Below are 20,858 nucleotides of genomic sequence, written 5' to 3' on the forward strand. Positions count from 1 at the left end.
TTCTGCTCACACTGTTGCCAATGCGTGTGGCTAGTGTACTGTCAGTGACTAGGGTGCACCTATTTTGCTGAATGTACTGAGATAGGCTGGTGCCCTTGCGAGTGTTCCTATTATATCCCCAGTCTACGTGTGGCGCATTAATATCACCCGTTACCACTATAGGAGCGGAGCCTGCTATTTGGATGGCCCTGTCAACTGCTTCAAATACAGCAGTAAGGTTATCTCTGGGATGAGAATAGATATTTAAAATGAAATATGAGAGTTGTCTTTTACGATGGGGGAGGAGTTAGAGAAGAGTGCAGTCGGAATAGAGGTCGGACAGATCGTGAGCTACATACACTATATTTCTCTGGATATATGTGGTAACCCACGGGGAAGTAGAATGGGAGTGTATAGCCTGATAGCCTAGAAGCTTGCATGCCTTTAAAGGCTCTTGTATGCAGATGACATCTGGGGAAGGTGTAGAGTGCTGTATGTATAGAGAGAGATTGTCTCTCTTCCTTTGCAACCCGCGGCAGTTCCATTGCCATATGCAGAGTGAAGAGGGGGAGGAGGAGGCAAGGGCGCAAGGGGGGGTTATTGCTGGGAAGGCGCTTGAGAGGGGGAGGATTGTGGCAGGGCGTCCAAGGGGGAGAGCCGAGCAACTAGCATGTCGAGAATATTCTCTGTCTTGGTAAAGCGTTCGGCGATTTGGGTAAAGCCTAAATCAACCTTTTGTCTGAGCCCCCTGTGCTCTTTACGGATTTGTTGAAATGCGCATTTGGGGTCCCCGTCAGCTGGATCGGGCTGTTGTGTCCTCTTCTTTTTCGCGGGCTGGGGGGAGGATCCTATGGGATCGCTCTCTGATTGGTCTGTTATATCTGACTCCGAGGTGGAGAGGGCGATAGTAAGGGACGGAGAAGGTTTAGGAGTAGGTGCTGTGAGTGTATTTAAGCGTTCCAGTACCAGAGCCAACTGTTAATGTTAGGGAAATATTCACAGTACGGCAGTTGTCCACACCACTGAGGATGATGACAGCACAGCACTCGCACAGCACAGCACTCGTCTGCGTCTTCTTCTTCTGGAAGTCTGTCGAACTTCTTTTTCGTCAGCACGGCCAGCGAATACGCTCAGTAACAATATCATCATCACGAACTGCCAAATTTTATTCTGTATGTAAATACTGATTTTATGTATTCCTTAGGATGTATATATGTGCACTTTCCTTTGTTGTTAATCATGTGTATTTCCTGTTTTCGTCATTTGTCGCAGCTCATGTGAATGTCTAATGTGAACGTCTTATGTCTAATAAACCTTTTTCTAAACAAAATTGTATGCAGCTACGTTTTTGTTTACGGAATGTAAATATTGCATTTTGATGTAATTCCTTGACATAAGGTACATTTTTGCAGTGCCTCCTGTTCTTAACCGTTTGCGTTTTTAATTTTTGTCTTTTGTCATACACTTGTCACTATATATATATTGTCTAATAAAACTTTTTCTAAACTCAAACGCCCCTTCAAATCAAAAATAAATTGTTGGAGACTCCGCGACAAATATACATCGTTAACTCTTTTAAAACTGCATTGATGGCACGCGTTCTTATCATCGATGCACAACCCCACCATCGTGGATCAAGGGTACGACCCCCGGCTACTGAAAAGTTAAAAGTTAAATTGGTTCACAGGAAGGGAAAGGCGCAGTAACTGTCACACTTGCTCTGTGGACACCCGAACCGCGCCGTAAGGGAAGGGAGGAAGGTGGGAATGAAAGTGTAAAGAGAGAAAGAGGAGCCGTAGTGGAGGGCTACGGAGTAATTTCGACCACCTGGGGATCTTTAACGTGCGCTGACATCGCACAGCACACGACGCCACTTCGTTTCGCCTCCATCGAAACGCAGCCGCCGCGGTCGGGTTCGAACCCGGGAACTCCGGCACAGTAGTCGGGCGTCTTACCGCTGCACCACCCCGGCGGGGCGCTACTGAAAAGGAATTCCCGGTTTTCCACCTCCCGCCTTTGGCTGCATTTCGATAGAAGCTAAACAGAAGAGGCGTCCGTGTGCCGTGCAATGCAAGTGCACGTCAATGATCTCCAGGATGCCAGAACTACTCGGCACAGTTTCAATATTTCCGATTTTCCGTCCACCCTCCACTCTTCATTTCTGTGCTGCTCAGGTGACTACGTTGTTTTTACGCGATCTGTGGCTGGAGAAAAAATTGCGTAATAACGCGACCTCGAGAAACGCTACCAGCAGAGCAGACACTCTAGAACTGATGCTTTAGTTTACAGTATATACATCCGAAGGAACTCAGACTGTGAGAGTCGCAATATTGAAGGGCCCAGAAAATATAAGCACCTACGATATTTTAATGCACTAAGATCACAAACCAAACAATTGTCTTCCTTTTACGCCTACACAGAAAAGTGGCCGCAGGGCCATTACTCAATCCAACATCTTTGGTTGCAGCAATTGAACGCCCTATCCCCACTACCAGCGAGTTGGTGCTCAGTGCAGAAACTGCATGGAAATAATGCGAATATATTACTGCTGCCTCGACATTTTTGCCAATTTTAACATTTTATTGCTAAGATATTATTGAATACTTGCTGTTTAACAATATATTTATTTCCATCATTAAGTAGTCTTTTAATATTTCTTTATAATGTTATTCGTTTTTATTAATGACAGCACCGCTCATAACGGTTAATATTTTTTAAATATTAATAATTATTAATTCGTTCAAAACCATGGACTCGCACCTTATCTAACACACACTCTTTTGACGCATGAACCACGCTATATGATGTGTAAATAGAACTGTGTCATGTGAGAAATAATAATAATAATTAGTTCACAGGAAGGGAAAGGCGCAGTATCTGTCACACTTGTTTCTGTGGACACCTGTACCCCTCCGTACGGGAAGGGAGGATGGAGGGAGTGAAAGTGGAAAGAGAGGTAAAGGAGCCGTAGTGGAGGGCAACAGACAATGTCGACCACCTGGGGATCTTTACCGGTTGGGAGAGGTGGTGAAGGGTAGCAGTTCCTGCCCCTACAGGCTGGGATGGTAGGTGAGGGCCGCTTGTGGCGGGGGCTATCAGCCACTGATTTTTATCTGTTGTAGGCCGTCATTGCACCCGCCCCCGCTTCGGAGGTAGCGGACGTTGTTGCGGCGGCGTTTTTATCTCCCTCTTCTTTTTTCATTCTTGACTATATTTCTCTTCTGTCCGCACGAGGCAGTGGAGTTGTGTCAGCTACAACGAAGAGGAGGAGGAGGAGGAGGAAAAAACTTTATTTCACGAGCGAGTTTGGACCCTTCAAGGGTCCAGGGCCACCGCACGGCCCTCACAGTACGCGTATGTGTCAAGGTCACGTAGGGCCATGACACTGGCACCCCGGTCCACACAGCGAAGTTGGATGTCCAGGTCCTGCGACGTAAGGAGGGCTTCCCATTCCTCCCATGATCCGATGGCGGGCTGTCCCTGCGGGGGAGGATCGGCAGGGCAGCCGAAAAGAATGTGGTACAACGAAGAGGCGCCGTGGGCTGTGCGATGTCAGCGCAGGTTAAAGATCCCCAGGTGGTTGTTGTGGCTGTAGGAAGAAAAGAAAATGCACGGGCCGGCTACTGGCTCTGTAGCTGAGCCACCTCCGCTGCCTCGTGCGGACAGAAGAGAAGTTGTTGTGGCTGTAGGAAGAAGGAAAAGAAAATGCACGGGCCTGCTACTGGCTCTGTAGCTGAGCCACCTCCGCTGCCTCGATAGACAAGAAAGAAAAGAAGAGGGAGAGAAAGACGCGCGCCGTAAGAACAGCCGTCGTCCACCACCACCGAAGCGGTGGCGGGTGCAATGACAGCCTACAACAGATAAAAATCAGTGGCTGTCTATAGCCCCCGCCTCAAGAGGCGTTGACCTACCATCCCAGCCCCGTAGGGCCAGGAACTGCCACTTTTCACCACCTCTCCTCCTCCCCAGGTGGACGAAATTACTCTGTAGCCCTTCACTACGGCTCCTCTTTCTCTATTTCCACTTTCACTCCCACCTTCCTCCCTTCCCTTACGGCGTGGCTGAAGTGTCCACAGAAAACAAGTGAGACAGTTACCGCGCTTTTCCGTTCCTATAAATCAATCAGCTACAGAGCCAGTAGCCGGCCAATACATTTTCTTTTAACGCGATAGTGTTAAGGAGCTCGTGTCGCAGAAAAGCCGGTGTCGTCGGCGGCGTTAGCCGTGAGCGATAAATCCCGGCATGCACTTCATAAATAAAAAGCAACTTCGAAGATGGGCTGGGCGGGAATCGAACCAGGGTATCCGGAGTGTGAGACGGAGACGCTACCACTCAGCCACGAGTGTGATGCTTGAAAGCGGTACAAAAGCGCTTCTAGCGAATGCGGTGTTGCCTTAGAAACTTTCCGTACAACGTTATACTGCGGTGTATATCGGTAATTATGACCATGTTACTTACAAAAGTCGCAGTTACACGAGTAGCGAAGTACGTTTCCGCTACATTTCTTCTGCGCTCTGCGCACATGCAGAGCCATCTTGCGGCAAACACAGAAGAACCCCTCCTCGCAATGTGCGGCGCTGCCCCGACACGTGGCGCGCGACTTGCCCCTGACGTTTCACCCTGCACCCTCACGGGTTGTAGAATCAAGCGTCTTTCCTTTGTTTAGATCACTATCTTCGCTCACCCGGTCCTCCCCTTCGGGCCGCGCGGGTACCGGTGCGAGGATGCCCCAATACCCTTGCGTTTAATAAGTTTTCTCGCTCTCTCCCCTTCCAATATCCAGCGTGCGTCACTCGAACAGTGGTGTTTAGGCGACGCGGCTCCTCTTTCCACGTGAATGCTAAAGGAGCACGGGAGCAAGAAACGTTTTAGTGTGCACAACACAGTGCGATAATGTAGATTGTGAGAATCACTTGTTTGAACAAATAATTAGAAAAAAGTTGTACAGTGCACTTAGAAGTGTTGAGTATGAAAACTATGTCTGTGTGACTGAAGAGCATACCGAGCGAATGAGTGGGCGGTGCGAACGAGGTGCAATAACGCCATCGCGTTCCACTCTTGCAGGCGAAGCTTAAGCGTCCTCCAAATTTTTCTTCCTACAGCCACACAAGCCCCGCCGGGGTGGTGCAGTGGTAAGACGCCCGACCATTGTGCCGGAGTTTCCGGGTTCGAATCCGACCACGGCGGCTGCTTTTCGATGGAGGCGAAACGAAGTGGCGCCCGTGTGTTGTGCGATGTCAGCGCACGTTAAAGATCCCCAGGTGGTCGGAATTAATCCGTAGCCCTCCACTACGGCTCCCCTTTCTATATCCTCACTTTCATTTCCACCTTCCCCCTTCCCTTACGGCGCGGTTCAGGTGTCCACAGAGCAAGTGTGACAAATACTGCGCCTTTCCCTTCTTGTAAACCAATTATTATTATTATTAGCCACAACAACAACAACGCTGACATGGCACAGCACACGGACGCCTCTTCGTTTCTGAGCCGAAACTTCGGAAGCCTGGAGAAGACTTAATAAATAAAAAATAAACAATTTCTTCAGATTTGAAAAAAGGCGCAGTATCTGTCACGCTTCTTTCGGTGGGAATCTGTACCTTGTTATATGTTAAGGGAATGAGTTGGGTTGAAAGTGGAAAAGGGGAATGAGGGGCCGTAGTGGAAGTCTCAGAACTGCTATCGAATAGCTGGTGTCCAGAGAACGTGTGTGACGGATACTGTGCCTTTCCTTTCTTGTGAACCAATAATATTATTATATTATTTAACATGCAGTGGGGACATCCTACCGCATGCAGCTGCTGGCGGATGCGATCGAACCGGTTTCTGCGTCATACTTATCTGGAATCTTAACTGTGTGCCAACCTCACTCCTTTATTACCTGGTAATAGTGCGGCGAAACGGGATACTTACACTTAACCTGGCCCCGCCGGGGTGGTGCAGTGGTAAGACGCCCGACTACTGTCCGGAGTTCCCGGGTTCGAACCCGACCACGGCGACTGCGTTTCGATGGAGGCGAAACGAAGTAGCGTCCGTGTGCTGTGCGATGTCAGCGTCAGCGCACGTCAAAGATCCCCAGGTACCCCGCCGGGGTGGCGCAGTGGTTGCGGTGCTTATTCCCAAGGACGCGGGATCGAATGCCTGCCTCGGCGGCAGCTTTTCGATGGAGGCCCCTTTAGGAGCATAAGTTCTAAATTTTCACGTTTGGAGATTTCTGTTCGTTTTTCCGGGCTCCAAATTTCTCAAAGTTCGAAGCGGTGTTCAAGATGGAAGGCGTGTCACATTAGCAATCCAAATTGCCGTGCACCCTACGTTCCGAGGTTAAGACAGGTGCTATACGGTTCGTTTCGGTAATGAACTCAAATATGCTAGTCGAGTCAAGCATTAAAATATCGATGTAGTCGTACCGACGAAATGTGGTCATTGCAACCATAACGGGGATGTAACCTACAGTGGCAGTAGCGATAAATTATTACATTGGTTTAGAGGACAGTAATGGTGCATGTATCTGACTCTTCTCGGCGGACACCTGCATTGAGCTCTAAGGCACGGAGTTGGCGTTGGCCCTAAGGGGCTGGGACTGGTTGGTTACGGCCGCGTCCGTCAGGGTGGCTTGCCACCATATTTTTATCTGTTATAGGCCGTCGTTGCACTCGCTACCGTTTCAGTGGTGGACGGCGGCTGTTGCGACTAACGTCTTTATCTGGCTCTTCTTTTTCTTCCCTATTTTCTGCCCGCGCGAGGCAGCGGAGGTGGCTCAGCTACAGAGCCAGTAGCAGACCCGTGCATTTTCTTTTCCTTCTTCCTGTAGCTGTTCTTCCGTAGCTGTAGTCTTATGGCTAATATTCATGTGCCATGATGGACACTTTAAAAAAGCAAACTGTGACCTTTTTTCTGATGATAGGCAAGAACAATATGCAGTATTTTTTCAGAAATCTTTTTTGAGAGCGTCCTGAGTATGGCTTGAAGATTTGAGAGAAATTCGTTGCTGCTTTCTTCTACTTTATTTTCAAAAAATCTAGTGAACTCAAACATGCAATATTTTTTCTATTTCATATTATTCTTTTTGTTGGATGCCAGGAAAATTTGTTACGATTTTCTGGAACTGAATTTTATATGTTCTGCAAATCACAATAAATTGTAAATTTTAATGACGGAAGAATACTAAATGTTTATTTCTCATTAGCAATATTAGGCTCTCCGCTACTAGCGAAAAACGATGCTAAGAAGGCTTGTAAGCTATGCAAAAGGGAAAGTCAGTTTGCGAGAATTATGAAATTGCCTATATTTTGATGGGCAGGGGGTACTGCACTGGAGGCACTGGCCTTTATACGCAATGCCTGACCACAGCTATGGTACCGGAATCTTGCTAGAACGCGAAGGTTACCATATGAATGGAGATCCTAACAACTTAAAAAATTGCAGACCTCTTAGCTTCTGGTCTATTAGATACAATGTATTTATAAAGGTCATCACTAATATTAAATTGGCAATACTAGACCTCAATCAGCCAAAGTATCAGTAGGTTTTCGGAATGGGTACTCTACCAGTGATCATATCCATAGTATCAGCAAGGTGCCCCGCGGGGGTGGCGCAGTGGTTAGGGCGCTCGACCTCTGTGCCCAAGGACGCGGGATCGAATTCCGGCCTCGGCGGGCGCTTTTCGATGGAGGCGAAAAGCTAGGCGCCCGTGTGCTGTGCGATGTCATTGCACATTAAAGAACCCCAGGTGGTCGAAATTTCCATAGCCCTCCACTACGGGGTCTCTCATAGCCTGAGTCCTTTGGGACGTTAAAACCCAAAACCAAACCAAACCAAACTATCAGCAAGGTTATAGAAAATGCTCGGAATATAACCAGCATCCCATCGTAGCATATACTAAATTACAAGAAAACATTTCACTCATCTGAAACCTCGGCACTCATGCAGGCATTGCCAAATAAGTGTGCACATTAGCCATATGTAAATGTACCAGAGATATCTATAGCAACTGCACAGCAACCATGAAATGAAATGAAATGAAATTTATTTCAGCAGAAATTGGGGTACATGTACTTGAGTTTGGTTGTTACATATGCTGAATTTCACGAGGCAAAAATCGTCTATAATGCGCCTGACGTGGCCTCGCGATCTTCACGCATGCTGCGCGGCCAACAGTGCCAGTATTTGCGCAAGGACACCTTGTTACGCACAAATTCATATCACATTCAAGCGCAATCTCTTACAACTCAAAACTAATAAATAAACATAATAAAATCAAGAACAGAACATCGACAAAAAAGCCATCAACAAAAAAGTTTCACATCAATAAATGATAAACATTGTCATGACATCTGATATTATTCAGCAGCCTTTAGAAGTAGTGCTTCTTTCACATGCTTTGTAAAAGAGAAGCGTGTTTTAGAATTGATTGCAATAGAATGCAATTCTGGAAACGTGTTATTTAATAACGGTAACTGATAATCCAGTAACTCCTCACCTTACGCAGTTCTAGCGCGTTGTTTCACGTAATTTTATCTCAAAACATACCCAGTCTCGTCGTCTGTATCTCGTAACAAAATTTCTTCCATGTGATCTTTTTTTTTTAATAAAGGTAGTTTGCCAGGTTTTGCTGAAATACATGAGTAACGGGTAATAAGTACTATACAATTTATAAACAAAGAGAATGTATGTTCATATCGCGATTTGTTTGCTATAAATCTAATGCACTTCTTTTGCAGGCCATAAAGTTTTTCTGTTACCTTAGCAGTGCTGCCCATATCAGTATGCAATAGTATAGGCGGGAGAAAATCATTGCGTAATAAAGTTTCTGCTTAAACCAAGCTGGCAAAATAAAACTTAACTTGAAAAGACCAAGCGTTCTTCAAAACATTTATCTGCAGTTTTGATACTTGATGTGTCAAGCTGAGATGTTCCTGAAAGTACAATCCTAGGAATGTATGTAAATCCACTCTATTAATATGCTGGCCCGGAAATGTTAACTTCATGTTGTATTTAATTAACTTATTCCTGGCTCGAAATATTATATAAATGACCTTTTCTTCATAAGCGGTAATTTGTCTGAAGATAATCACGTCGACAGAATACAAAGCCCCCATTTGCTTTATCCATTACTTCCACAAGATCGAGACCACTGAAAAATACACTTGTGTCATCTGCGTACAAGATAATGTTAGATGTCTGCGATATCATTGCAATATCGTTTTTACAGAGAAGGAACAGTAATGTTCCTAAAATTGAACCCTATGGGACATCATAATTTATAACTTGCAAACTTGATTTAACGTTAGAAAACACAACGTACTAAAGCCGATTCTGCAAATAAATCTTGATTAAAAGTAGCGAAGTTCCACGAAAACCGTATCTTTCCGGTTTATGGAAATGAATGTCATGCTTTATGGAGTCGAAGGCATTCTTGAAATCTAACGATATGCCTACTGTGTAGAGTTTATTTTTCAGCGTTAATTTTCTTTCTAATCTTCTGATATAGAAGAAGTTTATCTACACATTTAGTCCTGATAAATTTCTGAAATAACCTGTCCCGACTATTGATTATTCCGAAACGTTCCCCCTTAATCCATTTAGCACTTAAACGCACGCACTTACACGCACAAAATATTTATCATGGTTTACATAATTCCACTGGTACGATATTGGGAAGACCATGCGCGAAGCTCTGTGCGGAAATGCTGCCTATGGCAAGACGTATCCTGTTTTTTTTGGGCGACCACAAAATTATTTTTCGCATAACAACACTTTTCTTACCAATCTAGGTTTACCCTACAGGGAGATAAATTACAAAAACATACGAGAAACTAAACACAGTGATACAGTCACCATTACGATTGGGACATTTGATATACCACGTCCTCGAGCCGACTCCAAATCAATGTTATTGGAATGATTGTTTATTGCGGATGACTCCTGGTACGTGGAAGAAAGCAACACAACTGATTGCTTTAAACGCCGTAATATTTACTCCTATTAAGACCCAGAAATGTGGCGCAACCAACACAAACACAAGCGAAGAGACACAACACACGCGCACACTACCAAATGTGATATGGATCTGAAAACACTTCCTCTTCACCACTCCTTTTCTTCTACACTCGAGTACATCTTCTCATCTTCCTCTTCTTTGCCAAGTGGATATTGGCCCTTTCTTCCCGGCAGAACATAAACATCTTCCAAGCATGGCAGTCACCAATTCTACACTCACTTGCTTCTCCACACCTCTGCATTGCCCAGAAACTCATACCACGCTGGACAGTCACAAAGACCACCACATAGTCACATAGTCACACTAATAACCACCACCACACATGTGCAGTAGGACATGTCCATCCAAAACACAACATTTGTGAAGTCCCTACGTATTGAAAAACTATAGCCTGCCAACATGTCCATCTAAAAAACATCACTTGTGAAGTCCCTATGTATCGAAAAAACTGTAACCTGCCAACGTCTACGAAGCAACGAAGTCCTTTTACTTGAGCGAAAAAGAATCTTTAAACTGCCATGGCCACAATACGGGAGAAGTGTCCAAGAATAACAGCTTTAGGCCAAGAATAACAGCTTTAGGCCCGATAATAAACTCGTTCTTTGCCTTACTCAAGAAGATTGCTCAATAAAAGTAAATCCTTTTCTACGTAAACTCAACGACGCTTCACTAATACATCTGTCTTCTTTCTTATTTCGCGCGCCATCTTATCCCGACTCTTCCGTAAAATATTAATCCTGGTAAACAATGACTCACACTTGCACTTCTGACAGTGCAGGGGTAAATTTGACCCCTTACCATTTTCTATGGACTTCTCGTGTTCCCTCATTCTATTTTGTTTGTGTTGAGCCGCATTTCTGGGCATTATGCAGCACCAACTAGCCCCTCAAGCCATTATTTTGAGAATACTATTAAGTTTTGCGCTTCAGGTGGTATATACATACACATACATTTAGGTAGCATATATTAATTTCATAATATTGGGCCCTACAAAAGCTACATCACTGTATACTACTTTGTAGTGAACGTATAGAGTTCAATGGATCTGCATTTTCGCACCATTTATAGTTCCATGGATGGATATGCCGGTTGTTTAAATTGCACATTATGAATGTAGGCGATCTTAACAGAAGCGAAAACTTTAGCACTAGCACAAGGAGTAACGTAAAGCAGCAGCTACAATCAGGATTTTCTTTTTTGTAAAACTAGAATATGTTTTCTCACAGGCTGTTTAACTTTTAGGCTAGTGTGTGCCAGACGTATTTCCTCGCTAATAGGCAGATAAATTTATAATGGCGAAAAGAGAGAGAATAGAGCAATAGAATGGTGAACAAAGCAATTCAGCAATAACAAACAATAGAAATTGACGACTTTTATAAATATATAGTCCACAAATCCTGACGGTTGTGCTGCTAAAATTTCAGAAACTATTATGGAATTTAACCATCGCATACAATATGAAGTGTTATGCGGCACCGAGAAATTTGTGAAACGTAGCTAGCTAATACGGCATTAAATATTATATTTTACAGTTGTGAATGATTGAGAGATGAGAAACAAGGGCTGCAGAAGCTCCCTAAAGGAAAGCGAAAAACATATCTGTAGGATATGTCCGCACAACGCGAAGGTGAAATGATCCCAGCTGACCTCCCCGTTCAAAGTGGAGGGAAGCATAAAATGAATATCTGAAATGGCCTCCCACGTTCAAGAGCCCATTTTGTTTTTAAAGCCCGTTTTGGTTGTTCACCACTAAGGAAGGCAATTTTGCAGGTTTTCATTGCTCGACAGTAAGACACTCTGATATTGAGAAATGCACGTCTGACGCAGTACAATTCATACAGCCCAAGGGATCACAACCAGCATGCAAGCCAGAAAATGTATATATCTGATATTTGTAACAAAAATGTTTTGTTTGAAAACGAATTTTTGTTTTCTAAGGAGCTGTCAATCACAATGCTAAAATAACGTTTCAGTCGGCTCGAAAGTCGGCACTTGTTGGATTGAGGTGTACCGAAGATAGCAAGAAAATAAATCCGAGCAATGATGGGCTAAAGTGTCCGAAAGAATAACCTTCAATTGCTTCGTCCTGTCAACAACTGTGTATTTTAAACTGGTCTATATCTTGATGTATTATGAAACCTTGCATGGAGGGAAAACAAAATAAGTAAATGCGTGGTTTTTAGTCCAAATACCAGTCCAAATCGTTGTCCCCCTGGCTATGCCCACTGCGGGGGGAAGCCGCTCCCATATTCCTCCAATTAACCCAACTCTGTGCTAGCTGGATCTACGTACCTGCATCTGTGAAAGAAATTGGGCATAGGCAAAAACCAGATGTATGCGGTAAGGGACAAGGCGGGCAACGTCATCACGAATGTGTACAAGATAGTCGAAGTAGCTGAGGAGTTCTCTACAGATCTCTACAGTAGCCAAAGTAGTCAGGAGCGTAATGAGATTGGCGGTAGAAAAAAACAGTCAGACAATCCACCAGTGATGAAAGACGAGGTCAAGAAAGCATTAGAAACTATGAAAATAGGGAAATCAGCTGAAGAGCATCAGATAACTGAGTTCAGTTCAGGCGTTCAGTCGTGTCCGACTCTTCGTGACCCTATGGACCATGTCACACCACGCTTTCCGGTCTCTCACTATCTTCTTAACATCACATAGCTTCATCTGCAATGCCTGTAGAATGCCATCTAACCATCGCGTTCGCTGCCTACCCCTTCTCCGGCGACCCTCAACTTTTCCCAACATCAAATCTTTCTCCAGCGACTCCTCTCTTCTCATCAGATGACCAAAGTAGCTGAGCTTTAACTTTAGAATTTGACCCTCCAATGAGCAGTCAAGGTTTATGGTCGACAATATCGACTGATTTGATCTTCTGGCAGTCCAAGGAACTCTTAAGAGTCTTCGCCAGCACCACAATTCAAACGCGTCAATTCTTCGGCGGTCAGCCTTTTTCACAGTCCAACTCTCGCATCCATACATCACAACTGGAAAGACCATAGCACGGGTTATACGGATCTTGGTTGGTAGACTAATGTCTCTGCTCTTTACTAGGCGGTCAGGGCTAACCATTGCTCTCTTTCCCAGAAGCAGGTGTCTCCTAATTTCATGGCTGCAGTCTCCTTCCGAGGTAATCTTGGCGCCCAAGAACAGAAAATCTGTCACAGCTTCCACTTCTTGTCCATTAATGCTCCATGACTTGATAGGGCGAGACGCCATGATCTTCGTCTTTTTAATGTTCAGTTTAAGCCCAAACTTCACACTCTCTTCTTGTACGCGCATCAGAAGTCTCTTGAGTTCCACTTCACTTTCTGCCATTAAAGTGGTATCATCCGCATATCTAAGGTTGTTGATACGTTTTGCAGCAATCTTCACTCCAGCTGAAGACTCGTCCAGACCGGCCTTCCTCATGATGCACTCTGCATATAGGTTAAATAGGCAGGGCGACAGTATGCAGCCTTGCCTCACCCCTTTCTCAATCGGAAACCAATCAGTAAGGCCATGCCCAGTTCTGACTGTGGCCTCTTGCCCTTCATAAAGGTTCCTGAGGAGACAGATGAGGTGAATTGGAACTCCCATCTCTTGGAGAGCTTGCCACAATCTGCTGTGATCTACGCAGTCAAACGCTTTCGCATAATCAATAAAGCAGAAGTAAATGGGTTTCTGGAACTCTCTTGCTTTTTCCATGATCCAGCGAAGGTTGGCAATTTGGTCTCTAGTTCCTCTGCCCTTGCGAAACCCAGCTTGCTTGATCAGATAACTACAGATTTGTTAAAGCACGGGATGGGGGGGGGGTAATTCGTGCTAGAAAAACTGGCCACCCAGTATACGCAGTGCCTGGTGTCATCGACGGTACCGAAACCATGGAAGAATGCAAACATCATCCTCATACATAACAAAGGAGACTCTAGGACCTTAAAAATTACAGACCAGTCAGCTTACTGCCTGTTACGTATAAGGTATTTACTAAGGGAATCGCTAATTGAATCAGGACAACCTTAGACTGCAAACAAGAAAAGGGCCGAGCAGGTTTTCGGAAAGAGTACACTATTATCGATGATATCCATACCATCAACCAGGGGATAGAAAAATGCTCGGAATATATTACTTGATTACGAAAAAGCATTTGACTCAGTTGAAACCTCGGCGGTGATGCAGGCATTGCGAAATGAGGGGGTAGATGAGCCGTACGGGAAAGTGCTAGAAGATATAGTGGCTGCACAGCAACCATAGATCTGCATAAAGAAAGTAACAAACTGCCCATAAAGAAAGGTGTTAGGCAAGGAAACACGATCTCTCCACTACTATTCATAGCTTGCTTAGAGGAAGTATTCAGAGACTTGGAATGGGAGCAGTTAGGGATTAGGGTAGATGGAGAATACCTCAGTAATCTGCGATTCGCTGATGACATTGCCTTGCTAAGTAACTCGGGGATGAACAGGAAATAATGATTGATGACCTAGACAGGAAACGTAGAAAGATAGGCTTTAAAGTCAATATGCAGAAGACTAATGTTCAACCGCCTCGGGAAGGAACAGAAGTTTACGTTAGGTAGCGAGACACTGGAAGCAGTAGGCGAATATGTCTACTTAGGACAGGTAGTAACCGAAGATCCGGACCATGAAAAGGAAATAACAAGAAGACTAAGATTAGGATGTAGCGCATTTGGCAAGCACTCGCAGATTATGACTAGCAGCTTACTGGTATCGCTCAAGAGGAAACTATGCAACAGTTGTATCTTACCTGTACTCACCTATCGGCTGAAACGTGGAGGATAATCAAGAGGGTTCTACTTAAGTTGAGGACAACTCAGAGGGCTATGGAACGAAACATGGTAGGGGTAACATTAAGAGATAGGAAGCGTGCAGAGTGGGTCAGAGAAATAGCTCACGTTACTGACATTCTAGTACAAATTAAGATGAAGAAATGGGCATGCGCAGAACATGTACCAAGAGAGAATAACCGATGGTCGCTTAGGGAAACAAACTGGATTCCAAGGGAAAGAGAAAGCGTAGCAGGGGGTGGCAGAAAGTTAGGTGGGCGGATGAGGTTAAGAAGTTCACAGGGGTTAAGTGGATGCAGCTAGCGCAGAACCGGGTTAATTGGAGTAATATGGGAGAGGCCTTCGCGCTGCAGTGGGTATAGTCACGCTGATGATGATGATGATCTGTGAACCTGTTAAGTTCGTCCACATATCAGACTTTTTATTTATTTATTTATTTATTTATATAATTATGAAATACTGGGGTCATATCGCATGTCCAAGCAGGAGAGAGGGAGGTTGCATAATTGACAGTATATCAGACATCAACAAGCGCAAAAAGACCAGCAAGAGCAACCAGTTATACAATCTATGCAATGATGTCGAATAATACAGCAAATACGTGACACAATGATACAAAATAACAAAATGTACAGCACCAAACAGCTACTGTACATCAGTCAAGAAGGGTGAAGCAATTATGAATTGAGGGGTAGGGCATACCATTCTAAAGCGGTTCATGGAAAAAAAACGAAGAGTATTTATATGCATCAGTGCGCGCAAAAATAGGTTCTAGACAGAAGCTGTGCTTATGGCGTGAAGGTCGCGTGGAATCTTTCGCGATATAGTTTTCGGGTCGGATACAAAGTCGCGAGAAATATAGCGACTGCAAGAATCTGAGACGCGCTTTCTGTCTTCTTTTTAGCAGTGGTTCCAATTCGGCAAGCTGCGACATAGCTGCAATTCTAGGCGCCATAACTGATGTAGATAAAGCGAGCCGCAAGGCGTTGGATCTTTTTCGAGTTTTAGGACGTCGTCTGTTGTTTAGAGGTCCGATGCGATGCAAGCATTTTCGAGGCTCGGCCTTGCTATGAGTTTGTATGCTTTCAGCCTCAATGCACTCGTACAACTGGCCGTACGAGACTTGAGAACACAAAGCTTACTACGAGTGGAGGAACATATATCGTCTATTTGCCTTGTCCATTTCATGCAGGAGGATATTTTGACACCTGGATACTAATACTCATTTACCATTTTGATTGCATTATTATTGATATGGCACTCAAGCTTTAATTGGCTAAATTGTTTACTCACATGGATAGCAGCAGTTTTATTGAAGTTGATAACCATTTCCCATTTGTCGCACCAGTTTGCTAGCAGCTGTTGGTTACAGTTCAAAACAACTTCAAAACCACCACACCACACTTTCCTTCCTTCGGTATCAAATTTGTTACAATTCTGTCATCGCTAAAATTCTCTTCGCCCAACATGTCCTGTCAATGCTAATTTTTGTTATTGATCTCCACGAAAAGGCCGGTTACTCGAGTTTTTTCTCTAGTCCATTGTCCACATCCACAGCTATCTGCATTTTCGTCAAATTAAATATGACCTTTTTCGTTATTCCCACGTTTTAGCCCCACAGGAGGGCTCTGGTAAGAAGCCACGGATATATAATTTCCCAGTGAGCGATGATTGTGAAATCTAGGACTACTTGCCAACGCCTGCTGCCAAATAACATATGTGCAAAAGAGATTTATGTTATAACGCAAGCAAGCAAGATTGTGATGCTTTTACTTTTTTTTTTGCGTTCTAGCTGGAGAGAAATATATATATATATATATATATATATATATATATATATATATTTGGAAATTTTGAGGCCCGATTCCACTCATTATGCGCATGTATTTATATATTGATTCCCTTTATATATTGGGGGATGAAACGTTGCAGCTCTTAATCAGAGCTCTGCATTGCGCACCTAGAGCATAGCGCTTTTCACCATGAAGTCGGCAACTGTTTGGCTATGCTTTATTTTAGCACTTATTGTACTCTCGAGGTAAGCATAAAAACTTTTGCTACATTTGAATTGTAAATTGAGCTTTATACAGGGGACAAACGTGTGTCCAAACTTTTATGCCCAATCTTCGTTTGCGCAGATCTACACAACTGGCTTTTGCTAACACAGCGCACGGGTTAAAAAAAAAACGCATTGCTTCCCCATTTCATAATCTCCAGCCTGTTTGTTACCGGATTCGGGTTCCGATTTACTGTTCTTGATGGACTGGCATATAATCGGCAGAGCTGCCATTTCCGTTATGGCATGTGGCCCTCGTGTCTGCAGACAAAAGAAGGCCAGCCGTAAATTATAGGCACAGAGCTTAAACATAACACGAATACATTTCGGATAAAGGAACAATATAGAACAGAAGAAAAGTTCGTCCGCACGCCGAGCGAGAGTCAAACTGGTCCAATTCCGCACCACTATCAAGTACACTGAAACTACTCCCCGATGCGTTTTTTTTACCTGTAATTTTTATTGGCATGATCTAGTTATAGCTCTTATATTTCTCCTTATCTAGCGCAACTTTCTTCTTTCGCACTTTCCTTATTAGGAAGAATTGCGTGAGAAGTTTCTGGATCACATTTTATATACATTGCAGCTTTTTCATAGATTTAACGCGGGGAACTAGTGTCCCACGTCATTAAAATGCATCAATAATTTTGTAGGCAACTCTCAGACTAATTTTCTAGTGCGATGTGTTTTGTGAGCATCTTAGAATGCATAAAATAGTTCTAGGTATGCAGAGACGCAGCTCTATGATGTCTGTCACAATGCATGTTGTTTCTTCACATGCTGCCAGCTGAGCAGAAAGGACAATGTGCGTACATCCGAATAAAATTTGTATATATATATATATATATATATATATATATACTATTGGAAGAGTCATCCGATATGCGGCCCTGTGTGTATATTGCGATGGTCGGCAATTTGTTTAATTTATGCTGAAACATATTTTCGTTGTCGGTAATGACGCGCTGAGCTCTTCCTTGTACTTTCACGTTGAAGGATCCTAAGTCGCAATGATGAAGATAGATGGCAAGATTGTATGCGATACAGGGATTGTTTGTTGTAATGAACGATTGGCTCACGAGGAAGAACGTGCGCATGTATGCGATGCGCGTACGTATGTGCACCTCGATGACTCAGTAGCTTCGAAGTTGTTGTGACACAATGCGTACTTCATTCGATAGTCCGTTTCGATTAAAACACGAAATACCCTTTGTATGATATAACTGTCAATAAGGACGGATTGACGACCTGTTTCAGTTAAATCGGACATAGTCTGTTCGTTATATGACATCTATACCGGTCTGGCCTGTTTCAGATCTATACCTGGAATACTCTGTCCCGTATTAGCGCCAAAAAGGACAGACCCATTCCGATTGAAACCACTACCTGAGAACGTTGTCGGTTAGGCCTGCATACAGGTCATAGATTATCCGGCCTTAGCTCCGCACCGGACGGGCCTCTCTGGTTGGAGCGAGTTATACAGGCGGTTGATCAGGTATAAACTTGCTTGACCTGACTAATTGCTGATCTTTGCATAGGGACGGGTTTATTGGGGTAATATGGTAGAGGCCTTAGCCCTGCAGTGGGTATATCAGGCTAATGATAATATTGATTAAGGGCTGATCACATAAGTATGATATTTATACCTCACCTACAGGTTCCGGAAAAGCTGATTCGATGCAATAAAAAATGTTTAACAGGGTTGCTACGTTAGGTGGCCTCTTTTGCAATGAAGTCTCTGTTCAACATTCAACGTGAGGAACGCAAAATGTCAAGAAGGAAAATGTATTCTCCTAGCAACTGAACAATGTGGGTGTCACGTCATCACATGCCGCGTTCATTCAAGGTGGATGTGATGCAGCGTAGTCATTATTGGTATCAAGTACAACAAAACACTCAACTTGGTATGCGGAGCCTATGACATACACTGCTTGAGTATCGGGATTTTCAGGGACACTAAATCGCAGGTAAAGCAGCGGATAATCTCGATGTGGATGCCGTATAACTATCAAAAGCTTTCCGAAAAGCAAATAATGTGTACGCGGACATGTCGACCAGTTTGGTCAGGATACTAGATAATCTATTTAAAGGAGGCCGCGTCACACATAAAAAAGAAACAAAGTAGTGTCGATGAAACTACGGTGCATGCGAGCAATAAGAAAGCGTAAGGAGCTGAAATCGATTCCTCTTCGCAGAGTACTATTTTACCAGTATCTAGAAGGCACAATCCCTGTCCTTGTGACCGAATCTAGACCGACACCGCTAGCTTGAGGCCATATTGTAACCAATACCAGGCAGCGAACACTGATCGGATCAGATCCACACACTTAACTCAGCTTCATCCTCTTTTTCCTTGGTTCAGAGAGGCACGCGGCATTACCTCCGCCCCCCCCCCCCCCCCCCCGCCATCTTCGAAAGTGGTGACTCTGCGCTGGGAGTATATGAGAAGCAGAGAGCACCGAGCTGCACACGCGCAATAGATACCTGCCTCTTATAATACGGTTTCTTCCGCACTACGTGAAAAGTTTCAGCCCTTGAGCGCTGCCATATTGAGGGCCGTTGACTCCGAAGAAAGAAACTCGTAGGTTGCGTTCCTAAGACGCCGAATGACCTCGCATGGGCGAAAGTAGCAGCGAAGTAGCTTCTCGGAGAGTCCTCGACGCAGTACTTGTGTCCACACTTATACAAAGTCGTCAAGCTGATAGTGAACTTCTCGGTGTCATAGGTTGTATCGACTGGCATCGCGGTGTTGTTGATGTTGAATACGGCATCCTTCGAGCTGGCCCGCTTCTTCAGCCCACTGCAGAAGTATGTCGACGTCCGCATAGGCGTTTGTAGCATTGTCGCCATGACTTATGGGTAGCATAGCGTCCAACATGGTAGTGATGGGACGAACGTAGACTAGCTGGAGCGGCGTAACACGCATCGTCTCCTGTTCATCCGTATTGTGCAAAAGTTGCATATGAAAGGACTTCGCCCCACGTGCTATGTTCAACGTCGACGTATACATGGAAATCATCTCTGCAAGGGTTCTGTTGGGGCTTTCAGTCAGTCCTTTCGTTTGCAGATGGTAAGCAGTAGTCCTACGATGAATTGTGCGGGTAAGACTGAAGAGAGCCTGCATTAGTTCGGCCGTAAAGGCTGTACCGAGGTCAGTAATATTAACCGATGGTGCACGGTGGCGGAGTACGATGGTCTAGATGAAACACTGGGCTACTTCAGCAGCCGTTGCAGGGGAAAGCGGCTATGTTTCCGCATATCGCGTTAATTCCGTCGCCACTATTATTCATCGGTTCCCGGGTGCGGATGTTTAGAAAAGACCCAGAAGATTCATGCACACTTTCTGGAAAGGGGCTGTCGGTGAAGGTATCACCAGAAGAAGCCCTGCCGGCTTCAGCGGAGGTGTCTTTCGCCGCTGGCAATCTCGGCATGTTCTCACGTAGTGCTGGACTGAATGCAGTAACTTAGGCCAATAGTACTTTTGTCGAATGCATGCTAATGTTCGCGTTACACCCAAATGATCAGCCAAAGGCTCATCGTAGCATACGTACAAGGTTTCTGGACGTAGGTCAGACGGCACAAAGCGAATTAGGTGTCCTTGTTGTGCTGAAAGTTTCTCTTCTAAAGGACGCGATTGCGGATGCTGTAAGAGGATAAACCCCGTGCAAGGGCACATAGAACGGCTACATCAAGGCCTTAGAGATGCTGAATATGCGGGCATAAACCGGGGTCATCCCGTTGAAGGTGAGCCAAGTCGGTGGTCGTGACTACAACAAGAAACGGGAAGTGGTCATCTTTGTTGTTGGGAGGGGCAGCGTCAACTGGTGCACGTGACAAGCAATCGGCGTCATTTTGCTTCCGGCCGCACGTGCATACAACCGTAATGTACTCTTGGATACAGAGGCTTCACCTTGCAAGCCGTCCAGAGGAGTCTTTGAGGTTGGCTAGCCCGCATAATGAATGGTGGTCAGTCACAACTCTGCAAGGGCGGCCGTAAAATAGGGTCGGAACTTAGTTATCGCCCAAACTACCGTGAGACATTC

The sequence above is a fragment of the Amblyomma maculatum genome, chromosome 11, assembly GCF_055883805.1.
Source record: "Amblyomma maculatum isolate TAMU_Amacu chromosome 11, ASM5588380v1, whole genome shotgun sequence".
NCBI lineage: Eukaryota > Metazoa > Arthropoda > Arachnida > Ixodida > Ixodidae > Amblyomma > Amblyomma maculatum.